Raw genomic sequence first — 19,414 nt, 5'->3', positions numbered from 1 at the left:
GACCATTAGTGATGAGAAACACAAGAACTACAACTGACTTCAGCCACAGTTTTAGATGAAATCAACTGAAGATAAAAGAAGACATTAAATCTCTGAAGATCTCAGCAGAGGAGGATTAAACAACTCCACAAACAGCATTACCAGCTTCACACATTACTAACCAGACTGACTTTATTTCTGTCAGACGTCTACAGAAGCTCTTACTGAGGTTTAGATGTTGATGATTTATTGAAAATAATAGTTTTGTTTGACGCCACCATTATGGTGATTAGGGTTGCTTTAGTTGGGCTCTTCACCCTTGACTTGTCAGCAGTTTTTCTCTCTGTCTGCTGTAACTGTTTGTTACAGTGAGAACAGCAAGAGAAAATTGATGATGACAAGTTGATGACAGATGATGTTGGCTTCTTGTTGATGATACAGTTGTAATCATCATATGGTGCCTTATTTGCTGATCTCCTGAGAGTCATTGATTATAGTAGCCTTGTGACTCTTCAGCAGGAGATCCAGCAGTGTTTTCATCAGATAAACTGATCAATGTTTAAAACATGTACATAAGTCTTGTTTTCCGGTTTAATAACACATCACACAATAAGCACTTCTAACTCCTGCGAGATAAACTCACACACAGACATCAAGAATCAGCCTATGAATCTCAACAATGGTGACATGCTTCATGCTGCAATGCATTCTGGGTGCATCATGCAAAACTCATCCATGGCTCCCAGAATGCATTGCGGCATGAAGCATGTCACCATTGTTGAGATTCATAGGCTGATTCTTTATGTCTGTGTGTGAGTTACTCTCACAGGAGTTAGAAGTGATTAGTGTACAATCTGCTTTAAAACATATTCGGCTTTATTGATTAAAACCAATCTGGATCTTTTCTGGAATCACAGTAAAAACAAAGTTATCCGAGATTTAAATCACTATACAATGATCATAATCTTATCACCAAGCAGTCGACAGCATCTGATTGTGTTTTCTCTTACTTTTCTTGCCATTGCAAACTCAGTTACAGCATCCAGAGAAACACTAACATTAAAATGTCATCAAACTGCCCAACTAAAGAAAACACTGATCACCATGATGGTGACATTAAAAAAGTTTCAACACAAAATAAACAAAAAAGTTATTCTCAATAAGAGCTTCTGTAGACGTCTGACAGAAATAAAGTCAGTGTGGTTAGTAATGTGTGAAGCTGGTAATGCTGTTTGTGGAGTTGTTTAATCCTCCTCTGCTGAGATCTTCAGAGATTTAATGTCTTCTTTTATCTTCAGTTGATTTCATCTAAAGCTGTGGCTGAAGTCAATTGTAGTTCTTGTGTTTCTCATCACTAATGGTCAATCATGACTTAATTAATCACTTAATTATCTCATTAACTTTAACACTTCTCAAGTGTTACTTTTAACACCCTGTAGTGTGGACACATATGTACACTGAGGAGTGTTAATTTAACACTGGGGATTTTGCTGTGTAGGCAGGTAACTGCCATGGCAGTATATGAAACAGCTGAGGCGTTGCAGCGGCTGTATGGGATAGAGTGGGGCACTGCAGCGGCATTTCTATTTAGTTTTTATATATTTCGTTTCAGTTTTAGTTTTAGTAATTATAGTTTAGCAGAGTTACCAGAACGAAGTGTAGAGACCAAATCAAGATTTTTAATTTCAGCAAAGTTTAATGTTTGCACCGATTAGAGTTTACTCTTATGCAGACATCTTAATAATATAAATAAAATAATGGAATACAGATTGTTTTATTTAATGCCATGTCTAGGGTTGCCACCTTTGGTGTGGCAAAATAAGGGACGCCCATTCACGACCCCCCAAACCGACCCCCCCCCAAAAAAAAAAACACGTCATGAAATGATTATTTCTACGTTGACAACTTGACAGCTCAATAATAAACCATAAGAAAACATGAAATCAAGTATGTGAACTTGCAACAGAACACTTTTTATATTATTTTACATTTGATTATTTTATTTATTTCTAAAGAACTCTTTAGTAGCCTATTTGGTGCACTTTAAAGGGACAGTTCAGCCCAAAATGAAAATTCTGTCATCATTTACTCGCCCTCATGATGTTCCAGACCTGTATGAGTTTCTTTGTTCTGCTGAACACAAAAGAAGATATTTTGAAGAATGTTTGTAACCAGGCTTCTTTGGGGGCACCATTGACTTCCATAGTAATCTTCCTGTGTGTTCAACATAACAAAGAAATGTGTACATGTTTGGAACAACTTGAGGGTGAGAAAATGATGACAGAATTTTCATTTTTGGGTGAACTGTCCCTTTAAGCAGTCATTCTGAACCAGTAGGCTAATCACTTTTTTGAATTTCAAAAAAGTAATTTTTTTTTATTAATTTACCTAAATTATGACTATATTATCATGTAATTATTTGTCCCATTTTTATCTAAAACATATTTTAAATGTCATAAACTTTATATGACAGGATTATTGGTTATGTATGATTAGCTATTTTCATGATTTCTGGACAAACACACACTGTCTGTGAGTTGCTTTGCAATTACAAATGGAAAATATGTCCACAATGAGCACATTACTAGTTTTTAACCTTGAGGTTCGATGAACGTCTATATCGGACGTGCAGAACACGTCAAAAACAGACGTCATAAAAACTTTCATTCTGGCTCCTCAGTGGACGTCTTTTCAACGTACACCTTTGCTCAGTGGGAATTATCAATAAAAACTAAGATGACAGAAAGTCAATCTAATAGGTAAAAAGGGAAGCTGATAATGCTTTTGTGAAGTTGTGTCTGAAGTCTTTTGTGTTTCTCTGTCCTTCAGTGATTCTGCTTGTTATCATCAGGAGTCTTCAGTAATATTCAGTCATTACTCTATTAATCACTTCATTATCTCATTAACTCCAACACTGATTCAGTTACATTTAACAGCCTGTAGTGTGCACACTGAGCAGTGTTCAGTTCATCTGGGCTAGCCCATGTGGGGCCTACATGGAAACTGAGGACAAAACTGGCTGGGCCCCAGTTAGACAGCCCAGGTGACGCCCATATGGGCCCCACATGACTGTGCTGGCTGGGATGTAGGATAGCAGTGTGACCACAGCTAAAGCCATCTGACTACAGCCAACACAAACTGTTGTGAAGACAGTGGGATTAAATAATGAAGTGTATATCGTGTGTGTGTGTGTGTGTGTGTGTGTGTCCTGATATTCCCTAGCCTACTTTGTGGGGAAATGTCTGCACACGGATGATAATATTATTAGTAGTAAATGATTTGTAAAAACAATGATAACACCTTTGAGCCTGTCAATATTATGCGAACATGAAATCTCAAACACACAGTAGCACTGGCTACTATACACAGCAAAATCCCCAGTGTTAAATTAACACTCCTCAGTGTGCATATGTGTCCACACTACAGGGTGTTAAAAGTAACACTTAAGAAGTGTTAAAGTTAATGAGATAATTAAGTGATTAATTAAGTGATGATTGACCATTAGTGATGAGAAACACAAGAACTACAACTGACTTTAGTCACAGCTTTAGATGAAATCAACTGAAGATAAAAGAAGACATTAAATCTCTGAAGATCTCAGCAGAGGAGGATTAAACAACTCCACAAACAGCATTACCAGCTTCACACATTACTAACCAGACTGACTTTATTTCTGTCAGACGTCTACAGAAGCTCTTACTGAGGTTTAGATGTTTATGATTTATTGCAAATAATAGTTTTGTTTTATGCCACCATTATGGTGATCAGTATTGCTTTAGTTGGGGTCTTCACCCTTGGCTTGTCAGCATTTTTTCTCTCTGTCTGCTGTAACTGTTTGTTACGGTGAGAACAGCAAGAGAAAATTTACGATGACACGTTGATGACAGATGATGTTGGCTTGTTGTTGATGATTCAGTTTTTATCATCATATAGTGCCTTATTTGCTGATCTCCTGAGAGTCATGGATTATAGTAACCTTGTGACTCTTCAGCAGGAGATCCAGCAGTGTTTTCATCCGATAAACTGATCAATGTTTAAAACATGTACATAAGTCTTGTTTTCCGGTTTAATAACACATCACACAATAAGCACCTCTAACTCCTGCGAGATTTTCTCACACACAGACATCAAGAATCAGCCTATGAATCTCAACAATGGTGACATGCTTCATGCCGCAATGCATTCTGGGTGCATCATGCAAAACTCATCCATGGCTCCCAGAATGCATTGCGGCATGTAGCATGTCACCATTGTTGAGATTCATAGGCTGATTCTTGATGTCTGTGTGTGAGCTTGCAGGAGTTAGAAGTGATTAGTGTAGAATCTGCTTTAAAACCTATTCAGCTCTACTTATTAAAACCAATCTGGATCTTTCCTGGAATCACAGTAAAAACAAAGTTAATCAGTGATTTAAATCACTATACAATGATCATATTCTTATCACTGAGCAGCCAATGCATCTGATTGTGTTTACTCTTGCTTTTCTTGCCATAGCAAACTCAGATACAGCAGCCAGAGAAACACTAACATTAAAATGTCATCAAACTGCCCAAATAAAGAACACACTGATCAACATGATGGTGACCTTAAAAATGTAATTTTCAATAAGAGCTTCTGTAATTGTCTGACAGAAATAAAGTCAGTCTGGTTAGTAATGTGTGAAGCTGGTAATGCTGATTGTGGAGTTGTTTAATCCTCCTCTGCTGAGATCTTCAGAGATTTAATGTCTTCTTTTATCTTAAGTTGATTTCATCTAAAGCTGTGGCTGAAGTCAGTTGTAGTTCTTGTGTTTCTCATCACTAATGGTCAATCATCACTTAATTAATCACTTAATTATCTCATTAACTTTAACACTTCTTAAGTGTTACTTTTAACACCCTGTAGTGTGGACACATATGTACACTGGGGAGTGTTAATTTAACACTGGGGATTTTGCTGTGTAGCTTCTGTTGCACCTGCGTCTCGCGTCACGTATGTAACGGCGTTCTAAAAGCAGTGAGCTTAAGTTCAACGTGCATCTCATTACCTTGTGTCATTTCCCATTTCACTGCCACGAAAGCATTATTTGTGAACAGCCGTTGAACAGGAATAGCGATGTGTTCACTGCACGCGTCGCATCAGAGGACAGCAGTTAATCTCCTCAGATCACAGCTCCATATACAGACACTCCCTCAACCGCTACAGGTCAGATTTTCCGCCACAGTAAAGAGAGTTTATTAAATACGAAAACGAATATTTATTTTTGCTAATTATTATTTTATTTCAGTTCGTTTTTCATTAAGAGTTGTTAGTTTCGTTTAGTTTTAGTTTTTCATGTATTATGATTTTTTAATTTTATTTCAGTTTACGAAAATATTTTTTTGACCAATAGTTTTAGTCTTAGTTCAGTTTTCGTTTACGAAAATAACCTTGTGCAGCAGCAGTCTCGAATTTGCAGGGCACTGGGCACTGCAGGGCACAGTCTCGAAATGGCGGGGCACTGCAGCGGCAGTCTCAAATTGGCAGTATTATCAAGTTAAGTGGAGCACGACACAGCAGCATCGATAAAACAAGGTTTACAGGCACAAGTTGGATTGAGTTTCGAAGGCCAGCTATCTTAAAGAGAAGTGAGATTTAGATGGGCTTGTTTGATGAGGCTGAGGTCAGATCGAATGTAAGACTGAAAGGCGTCTGAGGACCACCGTCCCAGTAGTTTGACTTGACTTTGGTCTGGCAGACCTTTTTGGGCTACGGTTGTGGCTGCTCCAATACGAAAGGAGTGAGATGAATACAAGTGAGCTTGGATACCAGAGTGGGTGAGGATTTGTTTAAGCTTTTTATGGAACCAATGCCTGGTGACAGGAAGGTTGTTCTCATCAATGAAAAGTGGGTCGAGCTGAGAGGAGATCTGAGCCTCCCTGTGTGCAAGGAAGAAGGAAAGAGATTGATATGGCTGGATGGGTGTGGGGAGATTGAAGATATGGATGAAATGACCATTTATTAATTGATCAGTTTTGCTGTGTTTGATCAGGAAACGGATGGTGTCCTTGTCTAAAACTTGGAGGTCAGAGAAGGTTGGATGGATGGCTGGGTTGAATTTAGAATTGGTTGTGAATTCAGAAACTCGGAGGAATCCAAAAAAGGCCAGGGTAAACATAGCATCTAGAGTTCTTGCTGTTTCTGGGGGCATGTGACCAGAGCGGAGGAAGGTCAGACATTTAGCTAAAAGATCAATGGTTAGAGGTTGCCTGGAATCAGGATGAGTAGGGTTGGTTTTTTGAATTCCTTTGATTAGGAATGTGAGCTGGGGGTTTGTTATGGCAGGACATGGATGGCCGTAGATTAGTTTGAAGAAAAATTGAATGCCACTGATATAGACTTTGATGGTACTGGGTTGGATGGACTTGATCTGGTGGAGATATGAGATGAATGAAGAAATTGATAGGAGGGAAAAATTGGGGAAAACCTGGTTGTAGGAGGAATGGAATTGTTTGAAAGCTCTCCAAGCTGTCCAGTAAGATTGCAGTGTTCTGGGTGAGAGGGCGTGAAATATCGAATCCAGAGATGAAGAGTGGAGGTGTTTGAGTGGGTGAGTTCCTGGAATATAAAGTCTGAATAGGGAGGAACTGGGGTTGGATCTGGGTCCGCCTCCGGGGCTAATGCTCTGAATTTCTGAAAGAGAAAGCGAGAGAGTGCGTCAGCAATTTGGTTTTGGTGGCCTGGAATATGAACAGCTTTGAAGATGAATTGTTTACAGGCAGATAACCAGGTGATGCGTCTCAAGAGGGGCATGATTTCAGGGGAATTTGAACAGCCTTTGTTGATGCAGTGTACAGTGGCTAGATTATCACAGTGGAATTCTATGTTTTTAGAAGACCATTCGTGACTCCACAAATATGCAGCTATGACGATGGGATAAAGCTCAAAAAGAGCTGAGGATGCAACATGTTGTTTTAACATGGAGAGCTCAGGAGGCCAGGTTGAAGCAAACCAATGAGTCTTGTAGAATCCTCCAAAGCCTACTGAGGGAGCGGCGTCTGTAAACAGCGGGAGATCACAAGGTTGAGATTGAAAGTCATCGTAAAAGAAGGTAAGGCCGTTCCATTGTTTAAGAAACATGATCCATAGATTCAGGTCTGCGAGGCAAGATGGGGTTAGAGATATGGTGTTATCCAATTCCAGAATGGACGATGCAAGAGACAGCAAGTGGGAGATGAAAGGGCATCCTTGAGGCACTATACGCATGGCGTAGTTTAAGTGACCTACACAGTAAAATCCCCAGAGTTAAATTAACTCTGCTCAGAGAACATTTGGTCCCACTCTACAGAGTGTTAAAGTAACACTGAATCAGTGTTAAAGTTAATGAGATAATTAAGAGATTAATTAAGTGATAATTGACCATTAGTGGTGAACACCTGATGATAATGAGTAGAATCACTGAAGGAAAGAGAAAAAGAAAAACACAAGAACTACGACTGACTATTAAAAAGACATTCAATCTCTGAAGATCTCAGGAGAGGAGGATTAAACAACTCCACAAACAGCATTACCAGCTTCACACATTACTAACCAGACAGACTTTATTTCTATCAGATGACTACAGAAGCTCTTATTGAGGTTTAGATGTTGATGTTTTATTGAAAATTAAAGTTGTTTGAAGTTACCATTATTGTGATTAGTGTTTGCTTTAATTGGGCTCTTGACCCTTGACTTGCCAACATAAGTTTTTCTCTGGCTGCTCTAACTGTTCGTTACGGTGAAAATGGCAAGAAAATCTTGACGCTTGTTGTTTATGATACAGTTGTTATCATCATATAGTGCCTAATTTGCTGATCCCCTGAAAGTCATTGATTATAGGAGCATTGTGATTCTATGGCAGAAGATCCAGCAATGTTATCATCAGAGAAACTAAACAATTATCAAAAAAATTTTACGTAAGATTTGTACTGCGGTTTAATAACACATCACACAATAAGCACTTCTAACTCCTGCGAGTTTTACTCACACACAGAGATCAAGAATCTGCCTATGAATCTCAACAATGGTGACATGCTTCATGCCACAATGCATTCTGGGTGCATCACGCAAAACTCATCTATGGCTCCCAGAATGCATTGTGGCATGAAGCATGTCACCATTGTTGAGATTCATAGGCAGATTCTTGATGTCTGTGTGTGAGTTCATCTCGCAGGAGTTAGAAAAGATTAGTGTACAATCGGTTGCAAAACTTATTCAGCTTTTCTGATTAAAACAGTGTTGGATCTTTTCTAAAATCACAATAAAAAAAGTGAATAGTATATTGCTCATACTCAGTCATAAAATCAATGAATTAAATCATTATACTATGATCATATTCTCATCATCGAGCAGCCGACAGCATCTGATTGTGTTTACTCTTGCTATAGCAAACTCAGTTACAGCAGCCAGAGAAACACTAATGTTAAAAAGTCATCAAACTGCCCAACTAAAGAAAACACTGATCACCATGATGGTCACATTAAAAACTAACAATTTTCACAACAAAATCAAACAAAACATTTGTTAATTCTCAATAAGAGACGTCTGACAGAAATAAAGTCAGTCTGGTTAGTAATGTGTGAAGCTGGTAATGCTGTTTGTGGAGTTGTTTAATCCTCCTCTGCTGAGATCTTCAGAGATTTAATGTCTTTTTTATAGTCAGTCGTAGTTCTTGTGTTTTTCTTTTTCTCTTTCCTTCAGTGATTCTACTCATTATCATCAGGTTTTCATCACTAATGGCCAATCATCACTTAATTAATCTCTCAATTATCTCATTAACTTTAACACTGATTCAGTGTTACTTTAACACTCTGTAGAGTGGGACCAAATGTTCTCTGAGCAGTGTTAATTTAACTCTGGGGATTTTACTGTGTAGCAGGGATAGCAAATCTTGTTTGCTGCACTGAGGTGCTTCGAGCAGATTGGAGGAGATGGCGATTATCCTGTCGATTTTGTCTTTGGGAAGGGAGGCTTGGAATTTAACAGAGTCAAGGTTAATTCCGAGGAACTCTAGAGATGTTGTAGGCCCCAGTGTCTTCTCTGAAGAGAGTGGAACTCCTAATTCAGAAAAAAACACTCTGAACGGTAGAAAGGTGAGCTGCTGGAGGAAAGAAGCTGGGGGAAACAGTGAGAAAGTCATCCAGAAGATGCACCAGGTAAGGGACTGCATGGTTGTTTTGCAGGATCCAGCAAAGCGCTTCTGACAGCATGTCAAAACATTTTTGACTACTTTTGCAGTCAAAAGTTAAACGTACTGAAAAAAAGAATTTTCCTCTCCATTGAATGCCAAAAAGGTACCAAAAGTCTGGATGTATGGGCATGACTTTAAATGCTAATTTGATGTCAACTTTTGCTAACCAGGCTCCGTAACCAGCATTTTTGATTAGGTGAATGGCTTGGTCTATGTTATGGTAGCACAAGGAGAATTCTTCTAGTGGGATGAGGCTGTTTATACTTGGATGAGTAATGTTGTGGGGAGCCGAGAGATCTATGATCATGCGTTTTTCCCCTGAAAATTTCCTTGTGGCTACACCGATAGGACTTATCCAAAATACTTTGAAAGGCGGGGAATCAAAGGGGCCAATCATGAATCCAGACTCTAGCTCTTTGGCTATTAAGGTGTCAACTGCTTCAGGTTCAGTGTTTGCCAACTGAAGGTTTTTGCAGATAAGGCTACTGGTAGGGAGGCTTTCCAGACCGGGATTAAAACCTTCCTTTAAACCTTTGAGAAGATATTGTGTGAAGTTTTTGTCTGGATGATTTGCCAGTTCGTGGGCTAGAGAGGAGACATTGATGGGAGAAGACATATACTTTCGCAAATTCTTTATTGGAGTTTGCTGAGGAGCGATAGACAGGGCATACAGAGCGAGCATGAGCTCCACCACAGAAATTACACACATGTAGATATTTGCAGTGTTGTCTAGTACAACCAAACTGATTGAAATTATTGCACACTTGTCTGCCTGAAGCGAACCTGAAGTTGCGGCTCTTTGAGTCGCCCCTGGACTGCGGTACGTAAGATGTGGAATTGACGAATTGAGGGGTGCCAGAATTGGTGCTCATATTGCTTGAAGGGCCGGAATTAAAGAGGGGGCACAAGGAAGGCTCGTGTGTGGTGGAATTACACAAGACGCAAGAGACACTACGGCAGCCCAGAAAAATCTTATTGTTCAGCTCCAGGTCAAGAGCTCCCCAATAAGGACATTGATTCCACTGGGTGACTCGAGCTGTGCATTTGACTGAAAAAAGCCTGTAATACGTAAAGAAATGGGTACTGCTGAAGGTGTGTGACAGTTCTGCAATGATAGTTAAAAAGTCATTCAACTCCTTGCGTCTAGAGGGGAAGACAGAACAAATAATTTCTGTATATCTACCGAAAGCGATACAAAATTCAGCCATGGTAAGTGTGCGATTTGATTTGGAATTTGTGGTTTTCAGATTGATCGTCATAGGACCACAGTCAAGGGTGCGATGGGGTTCACTTATTGAAACAGAGGGAAGGAGGGAAGAGAGGTCAATGTCCGCACCTGCTAAAATCTGGGAACGTAGATGGGTGGAGACGGGTGGTGGATCCATAGCAAGGGCGTTGGAAGGAACTGGAAGAGCAGATGCAGTTGAGAGTGTATATGTTGGGAGGCGAGGAACTGTTGAGGAAGCAGTGGCTGGATGAAATAAGGTTGGAGAATAGATTGCTTGGGGAGGCAACCCCATGCTTGGATCGGCTCCAACGGCGGCAGAAACGTCGTCGGAGGGAAACAATTCGATTTCCTGGAAGTCAGTCATGATGGGTCAAATGCTGCAAGAACTAACAACGGGAAGAGGTAAGCTGCTGGTTTTATACCTTGGTATTAATTGGAAGATTAGATGGGCGTACTTCCTCCCGAAATTACGTTTAGTAACTTCACTTAGTTCATATGGTCACTTTAAATACATGTTCCTGATTGATTAATTATGACATATTACCAGTGAAAATATCAATACCACTTTAAGATTTAACTTAATAATCACCCAAACATCATTCATGTCATCAATACACATCATTTATGTATTTCAGTTTGAATGACATTTGCCATTTAATTACTAAATATCCTCATAATAAGTTACATATAATATCATTAAATATGATACAAATGAATCTGTTCATCCATCTGTTGGGTTTTATCTTTATTTGAATGACTTCAGTGAATCTGGTCTCCACAGGGACACATATGAAACACATCAGATAAAACCTGCTGGAAACCACAAACCACAAAAGAGTGACTCAAATAAAAGTGAAGCTGAAGTGAGAAAGTCTTGAGGACTGAGAGTCGAGCATCTGTTGATCAGAAATGCGAATTACTGTTTCTCCCGTTACAATGCCGTTAGCGTTACTGAGAATAACTCACCGAAGAGGTTTTCATCCAAACTGGCTCTCTGTCTCTGCAACACTTTTTTTTTCTCTGGTTGGTGTGTGTGTGTGCGTGCGGGCGTGCGTAGGGGTGGGTGGGTTATACACATAACTGATGGTGATTTGTGGGTGGGAGACAAGGTTGAGGTTGATAGGTTGAGTTCACACACACACACCTATGACACACACATGCACAGTCACACACACCAACGACCAGGAGGAGTCGAGTCAGATTGATGGCAAGTCCAACGACTTCAAAGGTAGCTTTTGCAAACTGGCAGTATAATCGCTACTTTTCCTTCGTTGAGGTGAAAGGAAAGAATGTTTATGTAATGTGCAACTTATGCCATGGAAGAAAGAGTCTCTCCACGTCGGTGGCAAGTAATTCTAATCTAATGAAGCCTCACATCATCACATGCCGCCACAACATGAGTGGCTAAAAACCCAAGTGATAACGTGAGCTCCACTACCAAAGGAGTAGTATAGTACTGATAATATTTACACTATGTTTACACTATAGTAGTTCTACTGATAATATTAGTATCAGTAATGTATTGAATTTGATAGGTGTTTCTCACATTGTCCCACAGCAACATTACAATAGTGGTGATTAATGAACAATGTTTTATAATAATAATTTATTCTATTTAGTGACCAATTCATTCATTTAACATATTTAATATTGGGGGCATCCAAGTTATTTGACATATTTGAACACACACACAAAAAAAAGTAACAGTAGTTACTTTCCCTGGTAATTAGTTACTTTTGTAATGATGTAACTCAGTTACTATTTGTAAGAAGTAACTAGTAACTATAACTAATTACTTTTTTAAAGTAACGTGCCCAACACTGGTAACCAGTGAAGCTTCAGCTTTAACTGTGAAAGAGTGTAAAGACTAAACATTTAATATTTGACAACTGTTTAACGATAGAAATGATAAACGTCCAACAATGACATACAGTGATGCAAATTACTCTTTTTAGTTAAAATGACATATTTGTCAAAATTCTGTGTTTTTCTGTGTGTGTGATTCATGCATTTCATTGAATGTGACGAAACAATAAACAGAATATTAGGAATATAATTAAAAGTGAATGTGTGCACATAAAAAAATTACAATACATTATTTTACTGTTCCAGTGTATCCCAGAATCCTCTTCTCTCAGATCAGTATTAAAATATACATGTAGGAGCCCCAGTCATCCTACAAGGCAAACTATTTAAAGGTTGATATTTAAGTTCCATCAAAATGTTAAAGATAAACATACAAACAACATGATTGATACATCAGGAAGTTGAGGTACAGAGACTGGCACCAGGCCAGTATGTGTTATAAGAAGGCAAATGCTTTCTAATCTGAGCATCTGCAGTGTTTCTGTAGCCTAGAAATCTAGACGCACCCTAGCGGCAGCAAATCTAATAGTCTACACTGTAAAAAATTTCAAGTGCTTTCAACGAATTATTATTTAGTAACTAGTTCCACAGATTTTTTACGTTCACTCAATTTCATGCTACAAATTGTTACCTGAATTAATATTTTTTAATTGGCTCAAACTTGACTTAAACTTTAAAATGTACGTTTACTCAATTAGTTTTAAAATTATTTGAATTAATTATTTTTAATTGGCTCAAACTTGACTTCAACATTAAAATGTACGTTTACTCAATTAGTTTCAAAATTACTTGAATTAATTATTTTTAATTGCCTCAAACTTGACTTCAACATTAAAATGTATGTTTACTCAATTAGTTTTAAAGTTAGTTGAATTAATATTTTTTAGTTGGCTTAAACTTGACTTCAACATTAAAATGTACATTTATTCAAATTGTTTCATAATTAATTCAACTAAAACGTTTTAATTAGGGGTTTCGTCATTTTTAAATTGTTTTAATCATTACTAGAAATTGCTGTGGAACTAGTTACAAAATGTAGAATCATAACAATAAAACAGAATTAATAATATACTACCCATATAAACCTCCCACATAATATCAATGAGTTAAGCCAATATATGATGACTATATTTTTATCATCAATCAGCTTACAGCATCTGATTATATTTTCTCTTGCTGTTCTCGCCATAACAAACAGACACAGCTGTCAAGAGAAAAACTAATGTTAAAAAGTCAAGAGCCGGACTAAAGCACACACTGATCGCCACAATGGTAACATCAAATCAAACTATTACTTTCAAATAAGTAATCAACATCTAAGCCTCTTCTTAATCCTTAATACGAACTTCTGTAGATGTCTGACAGAAATAAAGTCAGTCTGGTTAGTAATAAGTGAAGATAATGTTGTTTGTGGAGTTGTTTAATCAGATCTTGAGAGATGTAATGTATTTTATCTTCAGTTGATTTCATCCAAGGCTGTGGCTGGAAGTAGTTCTTGTGTTTCTCTTTCCTTCAGTGATTATGCTTGTTAAAAGCAGGTGTTCTTCACTAATACAAAATCATTATTCAATCACTTAATTATCTAATTACCTCCAACACTGATTAAGTGTTACATTAAACAGCCTGTAGTGTGCACACTAAGCAGTGTTCATTTCATCTGGGCAAATCCATGTGGGGCCTACATGGAAACTGGGTGCAAAACTGGCTGGGTCCCAGTTAGATAGCCCAGGTCAAACCCATTTGGGCCCCACATGGCTCTGTTGGCTGGGATGGTGGGGGTCGGGTTGAGTCGGAATCCCCTGGGGGAGAAATTCTGTGTTCTAAATGTTTATTAATAATGTACTGTTGTCAGGTCAATTAAAAAGTACAGTATGTTTACTGGACAAAGTTATCATTCATGCTAATACTGTCAAATACACGCAAGGTTTACATAAACACAGTTGGTTATATCTAAAGTGAAAAGTAAATAATACAAGTCTTAACGCCATGGGATCCCTTTAAGAATAATTAATAGCACACAACATGCTGAGATTAAGACTAAAATACATTATAGTATTACAGTTTTTTAACACTAACATAAGTTGTATTACTTAAACGTGGTTAAAGACCACGTTAACGTAACGTAAAGCCGCGTTTCCACCGCAGTAACTTTCCCCAGGAACTAGGAACACTCTGTGTGTTTCGACCACATGAACCAGGGTCTAAATTAAGTTCCTGGTAAATATTTCCCCCTCCGAACGGCCCTGCTCCCGAGGTAGTACTTTTTCAAAGTTAGGGAACTTTCGGTGGTGAGACTTGAGCCGCGTTTCCACCGAAATTACCCGGAACAATTTGTACCAGTAACTTTTTTACAGGAACCCCCCCCCCCCCTCCCCCCCCCAGACCTGCTACTGTCTGCGTTTCCACTGTGGTCTAAAGTACCGGGAAGATTAGGAAAATTAGTCCGGTGATGTAGGACTGCGCGCGGCTGCTGGTGGAAACGCGGCTTAAATAACGTTCGCTCTCATTGACATGGGACATATCGTTAACGTTACCTCATAAAACGCTGATAAATACTAAAACATCAAATATGTTCAACTTTGTAAGTTTTTACATAAAATAATTAACGTTAACGTTAGTTTTATATGAGCATTTATTCGGTGACGAGTGAACTTGACATAGACATCACTTAAATATCCCCATTTCCCTTGGATATATAACTTACAAAACACTTCTAACGTTAAATATCCACACAAATATCATTAAATATAGTTTACGCTTTTATCAACACATTATGCTGCTGATATGCTGTCTCCTGGTGAAAGAAACCCGCGAACTGCGCAAAGTCCTTTGATCTGTAACAATCCTTCCGCGAAGTCAAACGTCTCGGTTACGTATGTAACCCTCGTTCCCTGAGGAGGGAACGGAGACGTACGTTAGTGACTAACGAATGGGGGTTTCGCTTAGAAGCCAATCATCTTCGAGAATTCAACAGCGCCCAATGGCAGTGCCAATGCCATGGGCATGCGGAATTTGCATGCGTAACTCCGCCCCACCTCGTGGGTATAAAAGGAAGTACGCTGGCAACATCGCATTATGTTACAGCTGCAGGAGCCAAGACTGAACTCCGCGTTCCAGGCAGCACAGCTGACGTGGCAAAGGAAACGTACGTCTCCGTTCCCTCCTCAGGGAACGAGGGTTACATACGTAACCGAGACGTTCCCTTTCGTTCAGTCACTACGACGTACGTTAGTGACTAACGAATGGGGGTTCCAATACAACAACGCCACTCAACTGTCATCCAGTGCCCTGCGTAAGTGTGAGTACCCTGTCGTAAGACTAGTACGGACGAAGGACTCCCACTTATCACAGGAATACCAAGGTACACTGGGAAGCATATCCCAGTGAGGGAATGCCAAGATGCCTACCCGTAGGGAGGGCTTAAGAACACACATATGACCCGCTAAGGGCTGTATATGGAAGATCTCTAGGGTACCAGCCGAAGGTGGATTTTTAACCCTAGGGGCGGCAGGGACTTGCCAAGGGAAAGACACCTGCTCGCTGAGGAGGCTTACGGTGGAAATACTCGTGTGGGGGTCGCCGGAGGGGAACCATGCACACGGAGCACCTGGCCGGACATGAGGGTCTGGGCTCGAAAGGGCAGACTGAACTGATGTCGGCGTAAGCAGTGCTGGAGGAGCTCAGGGCTCTCGGGGAACTCACCTGAGGAAAATAATCGCACGTATCCAGTCCTTGGAGTGGAATGGCGAGCAAGCGAAGACACCTGAGCCTGGCCCATTACCGGCCACCCGTAGGGGCGAGAAGTCGGACACTGGCTCCACTCGGAGATTGTAGAATCTGGCGAATGAGTTGGGTGTCGCCCAGCCTGCAGCTCTGCAGATGTCTGTTAGCGAGGCGCCATGCGCTAGAGCCCAAGAGGAGGCCACACTCCGGGTGGAGTGTGCCCTCACACCAAGGGGACATGGTCTACCTTGCTGCTGGTAAGCCAAAACAATGGTGTCCACTATCCAGTGAGACAACCTCTGCTTTGAGAGAGCACTTCCCTTCCGCTCTCCACCATAACAGACAAAGAGCTGGTCTGAGGTCCTGAAACATCGCGTACTGTCCACATAGGCGCGGAGGGCGCGTACTGGACAGAGCAATGCCAAGGCTGGGTCTGCCTCCTCCAAAGGCAGCGCTTGCAGGTTCACCACCTGATCTCGGAACGGAGTGGTGGGAACCTTGGGCACATATCCGGGCCGGGGTCTCAAGATCACGTGAGAGTTAGCCGGCCCGAACTCAAGGCACGCTTCGTCAACCGAAAATGCTAGCAGGTCCCCGACCCTCTTAAGCGAGGCCAATGCGGTCAGCAGAGCCGTCTTCATAGACAAGAACTTAATCTCAGCCGACCGCAAAGGCTCAAGGGAGGCCTCTGCAGAGCACTAAGACTACTGAGAGGTCCCAAGAGGGAACGAGAGGAGAGCGAGGAGGATACAGTCTCCTCGCCCCCCTCAGGAACCTGATGATCAGGTCGTGCTGTACTTACCTTTTTGTCTCCCAGGAGATCGTGGTAGGCAGATATTGCGGCCACATACACTTTAAGGGTGGAAGGAGACAGCCTACGCTCCACCCCCTCCTGGAGAAACGATAGCACGGACCCGATCGGCATTTCCAGGGGTCTTCTTGGCGGGAAGAACACCATGTGACGAAGAGGTTCCACTTCAACGCATAGAGACGTTGCGTAGACTCAGCTCTAGCGGAAGTGACGGTAGCGACCACCGTAGGTGGAAGGCTACTCAACCTGCCGCGTCCCGTCCAGAAGCCACACGTGGAGCTTCCAGAACGCTGGACGCGGGTGCCAAAAGGTGCCCCGTCTCTGAGTGAGGAGGTCCGGTCTCAGAGGAATAGGCCAGGGAGGGGCTGTCGCAAGGAGTAGAAGTTCTGAGAACCAGGTCTGGCCGTGCCAATACGGGGCGACCAACATGACCTGCTCCTTGACCTCCCTGATCTTGCACAGAACCTGTGCAAGAAGGCTCACTGGGGGAAACGCATACTTGCGTAGCCCTGACGGCCAGCTGTGCGCCAGTGCATCCGTGCCAAGGGTGCCCTTGGTCAGGGAATAATACAGGGAGCAATGGGAAGAGTCCTGGGAGGCAAACAGATCTACCTGTGCGTCGCCGAACCGTTTCCATATCAGCTGGACCGTCTGGGGGTGGAGTCTCCACTCTCCGGGGAGAGGCTGAATCCGTGAGAGCTCGTCGGCTGCACAGTTCAGGTCTCCGGGGATGTGGACAGCACGAAGGGACCTCAGGTGCTTCTGACTCCACAAAACGAGATGGCGGGCGAGTTAAGACATACGGCGGGAGCGAAGACCGCCCCGGCCGTGTTGTCTGTCCTGACTAGTACATGTTGACCCCTCAGCAACGCTCGGAAGCGGTGCAGGGCGAACCGTACTGCCAGTAACTCGAGGCAATTGACATGCAGAAGGCGCTGGGGTCCTATCCAGGAGCCCGCGGCTGCTTGTCCATTGCACATGGCACCCCAGCCCGTGGAAGATGCATCTGTTGATACAACAACATGCCTGGAAACTCGTTCTAAGGACACTCCGGTCCGTAGAAAACTGAGGTTCGACCACGGGGAGAGAGTCTGTAAGCAGGCCCGAGTCACTTGTACCTGGAGCGTGCCAGACCGCCATGCCCATCTCGGGACTCGATCGCGTAGCCAGTGCTGAAGCGGTCTCATATGAAGCAATCCGAGCGGCGTCACCGCGGCTGCAGATGCCATATGCCCCAGGAGCCTCTGAAATAGTTTCAGTGGAACCGCACTCTTGCCCTCGAATTGACAAAGGGAAGTCAGCAGAGACTGCGCGCGCTCGCTCGAAAGCTGCGCGCACATGGCGACCGAGTCGATATCCATACCGAGAAAAGAGATCCTCTGCGCGGGGCAAAGTTTGCTCTTCTCCCAGTTGACCCGAAGGCCCAGACGGGCTAGGTGATGGAGCACCAAATCTCTGTGTCCGCAACCCTGCTCTCGAGAGTGACCCAGTTTGAGCCAGTCGTCGAGGTAGTTCAGGATGCGAACCCCGTGCTGCCGAAGGGGCGCAAGGGCTGCCTCGGCAATCTTCGTAAAGACGCGAGGGGACAGAGATAGCCCGAATGGTAGAACTGCGTACTGATATGCCCGCCCCTCGAAAGCAAACCGTAGGAACGGTCTGTGTCGAGGTAGAAAGGAGACATGGAAGTAGGCGTCCTTCAGGTCGATCGCTGCAAACCAATCGTCTGGACGAACGCATTCGAAAAGGCGTTTCGCTGTCAACATCTTGAACGGAAACCTGTGTAGGCAACGGTTCAAGATGCGCAGGTCCAGGATTTGGTCTTAACCCACCGGTCTTTTTGGGTACAATGAAGTACGGGCTGTAAAACCCGGATTTCATCTCGGCTGGAGGGACAGGTTCGATCGCACCCTTCGCCAGTAGGGTGGCAACCTCCGCTCGCATGACAGGGGCATTGGCCCCGACCATAGCAAGCGGACTCCCCGGAAGCAGGAAGGAGCCTGCGCGAACTGAATCGCGTAGCCGCGCCTGATTGTCTTCGCGACCCAGCGGGACAGCCCTGGAATCTGAAGCCAGGCTCCCAGGAACTGCACCAGCAGGGTCATTCGGACTACAGACGTACCCGGGGGCCAGCAGCGGAAGGATTTTCCCCCGGCCCTCCACCGGGGGAAGGAGAGGCCCTGCTACCATCCCCTGGGAAGAACTGGAACCCATCTCTGAGTTGTCCACCTCCAGCCTGGCGTTTAACCAGTCTGGGGAGCGGACTGGGCGACATCCTCAATCACCTCCACGGCGCGGCCCAGGTGAAGGCTGCTGCTGGGGCCGGGCGGGAAGAGGGAGGGCGCCCTCGGCGGCGAGCGGACTGAGGCGACTGAGCCGGCGGCTGGTGCAGCAGCTGGCCGCCGGGGCAGTACGTGTTGCAGCCTCAGTCTGCTCTGGGGCGGCCGAGAACTGTTGGGCGCAGTTCTCAGCCGCGCCGCCGAAGAGGCCAGCCTGGGATATGGGTGAGTTGAGGAGGCGGGCCCGCTCAACGTCCTCCACATCACCAGGTAAGGCCAGGTGTTCTCCCGGACCACAGCTGTGGACATCGCCCAACCCAGGGAGCGTGTGGCCACCTTCACCG

This window comes from Gobio gobio (genome assembly GCF_949357685.1).
Source record: "Gobio gobio genome assembly, chromosome: 3".
In the NCBI taxonomy this organism is placed as follows: Eukaryota; Metazoa; Chordata; class Actinopteri; order Cypriniformes; family Gobionidae; genus Gobio; species Gobio gobio.
The sequence above is the reverse complement of the archived record's forward strand: the minus strand, read 5'-3'. Positions refer to the sequence as shown.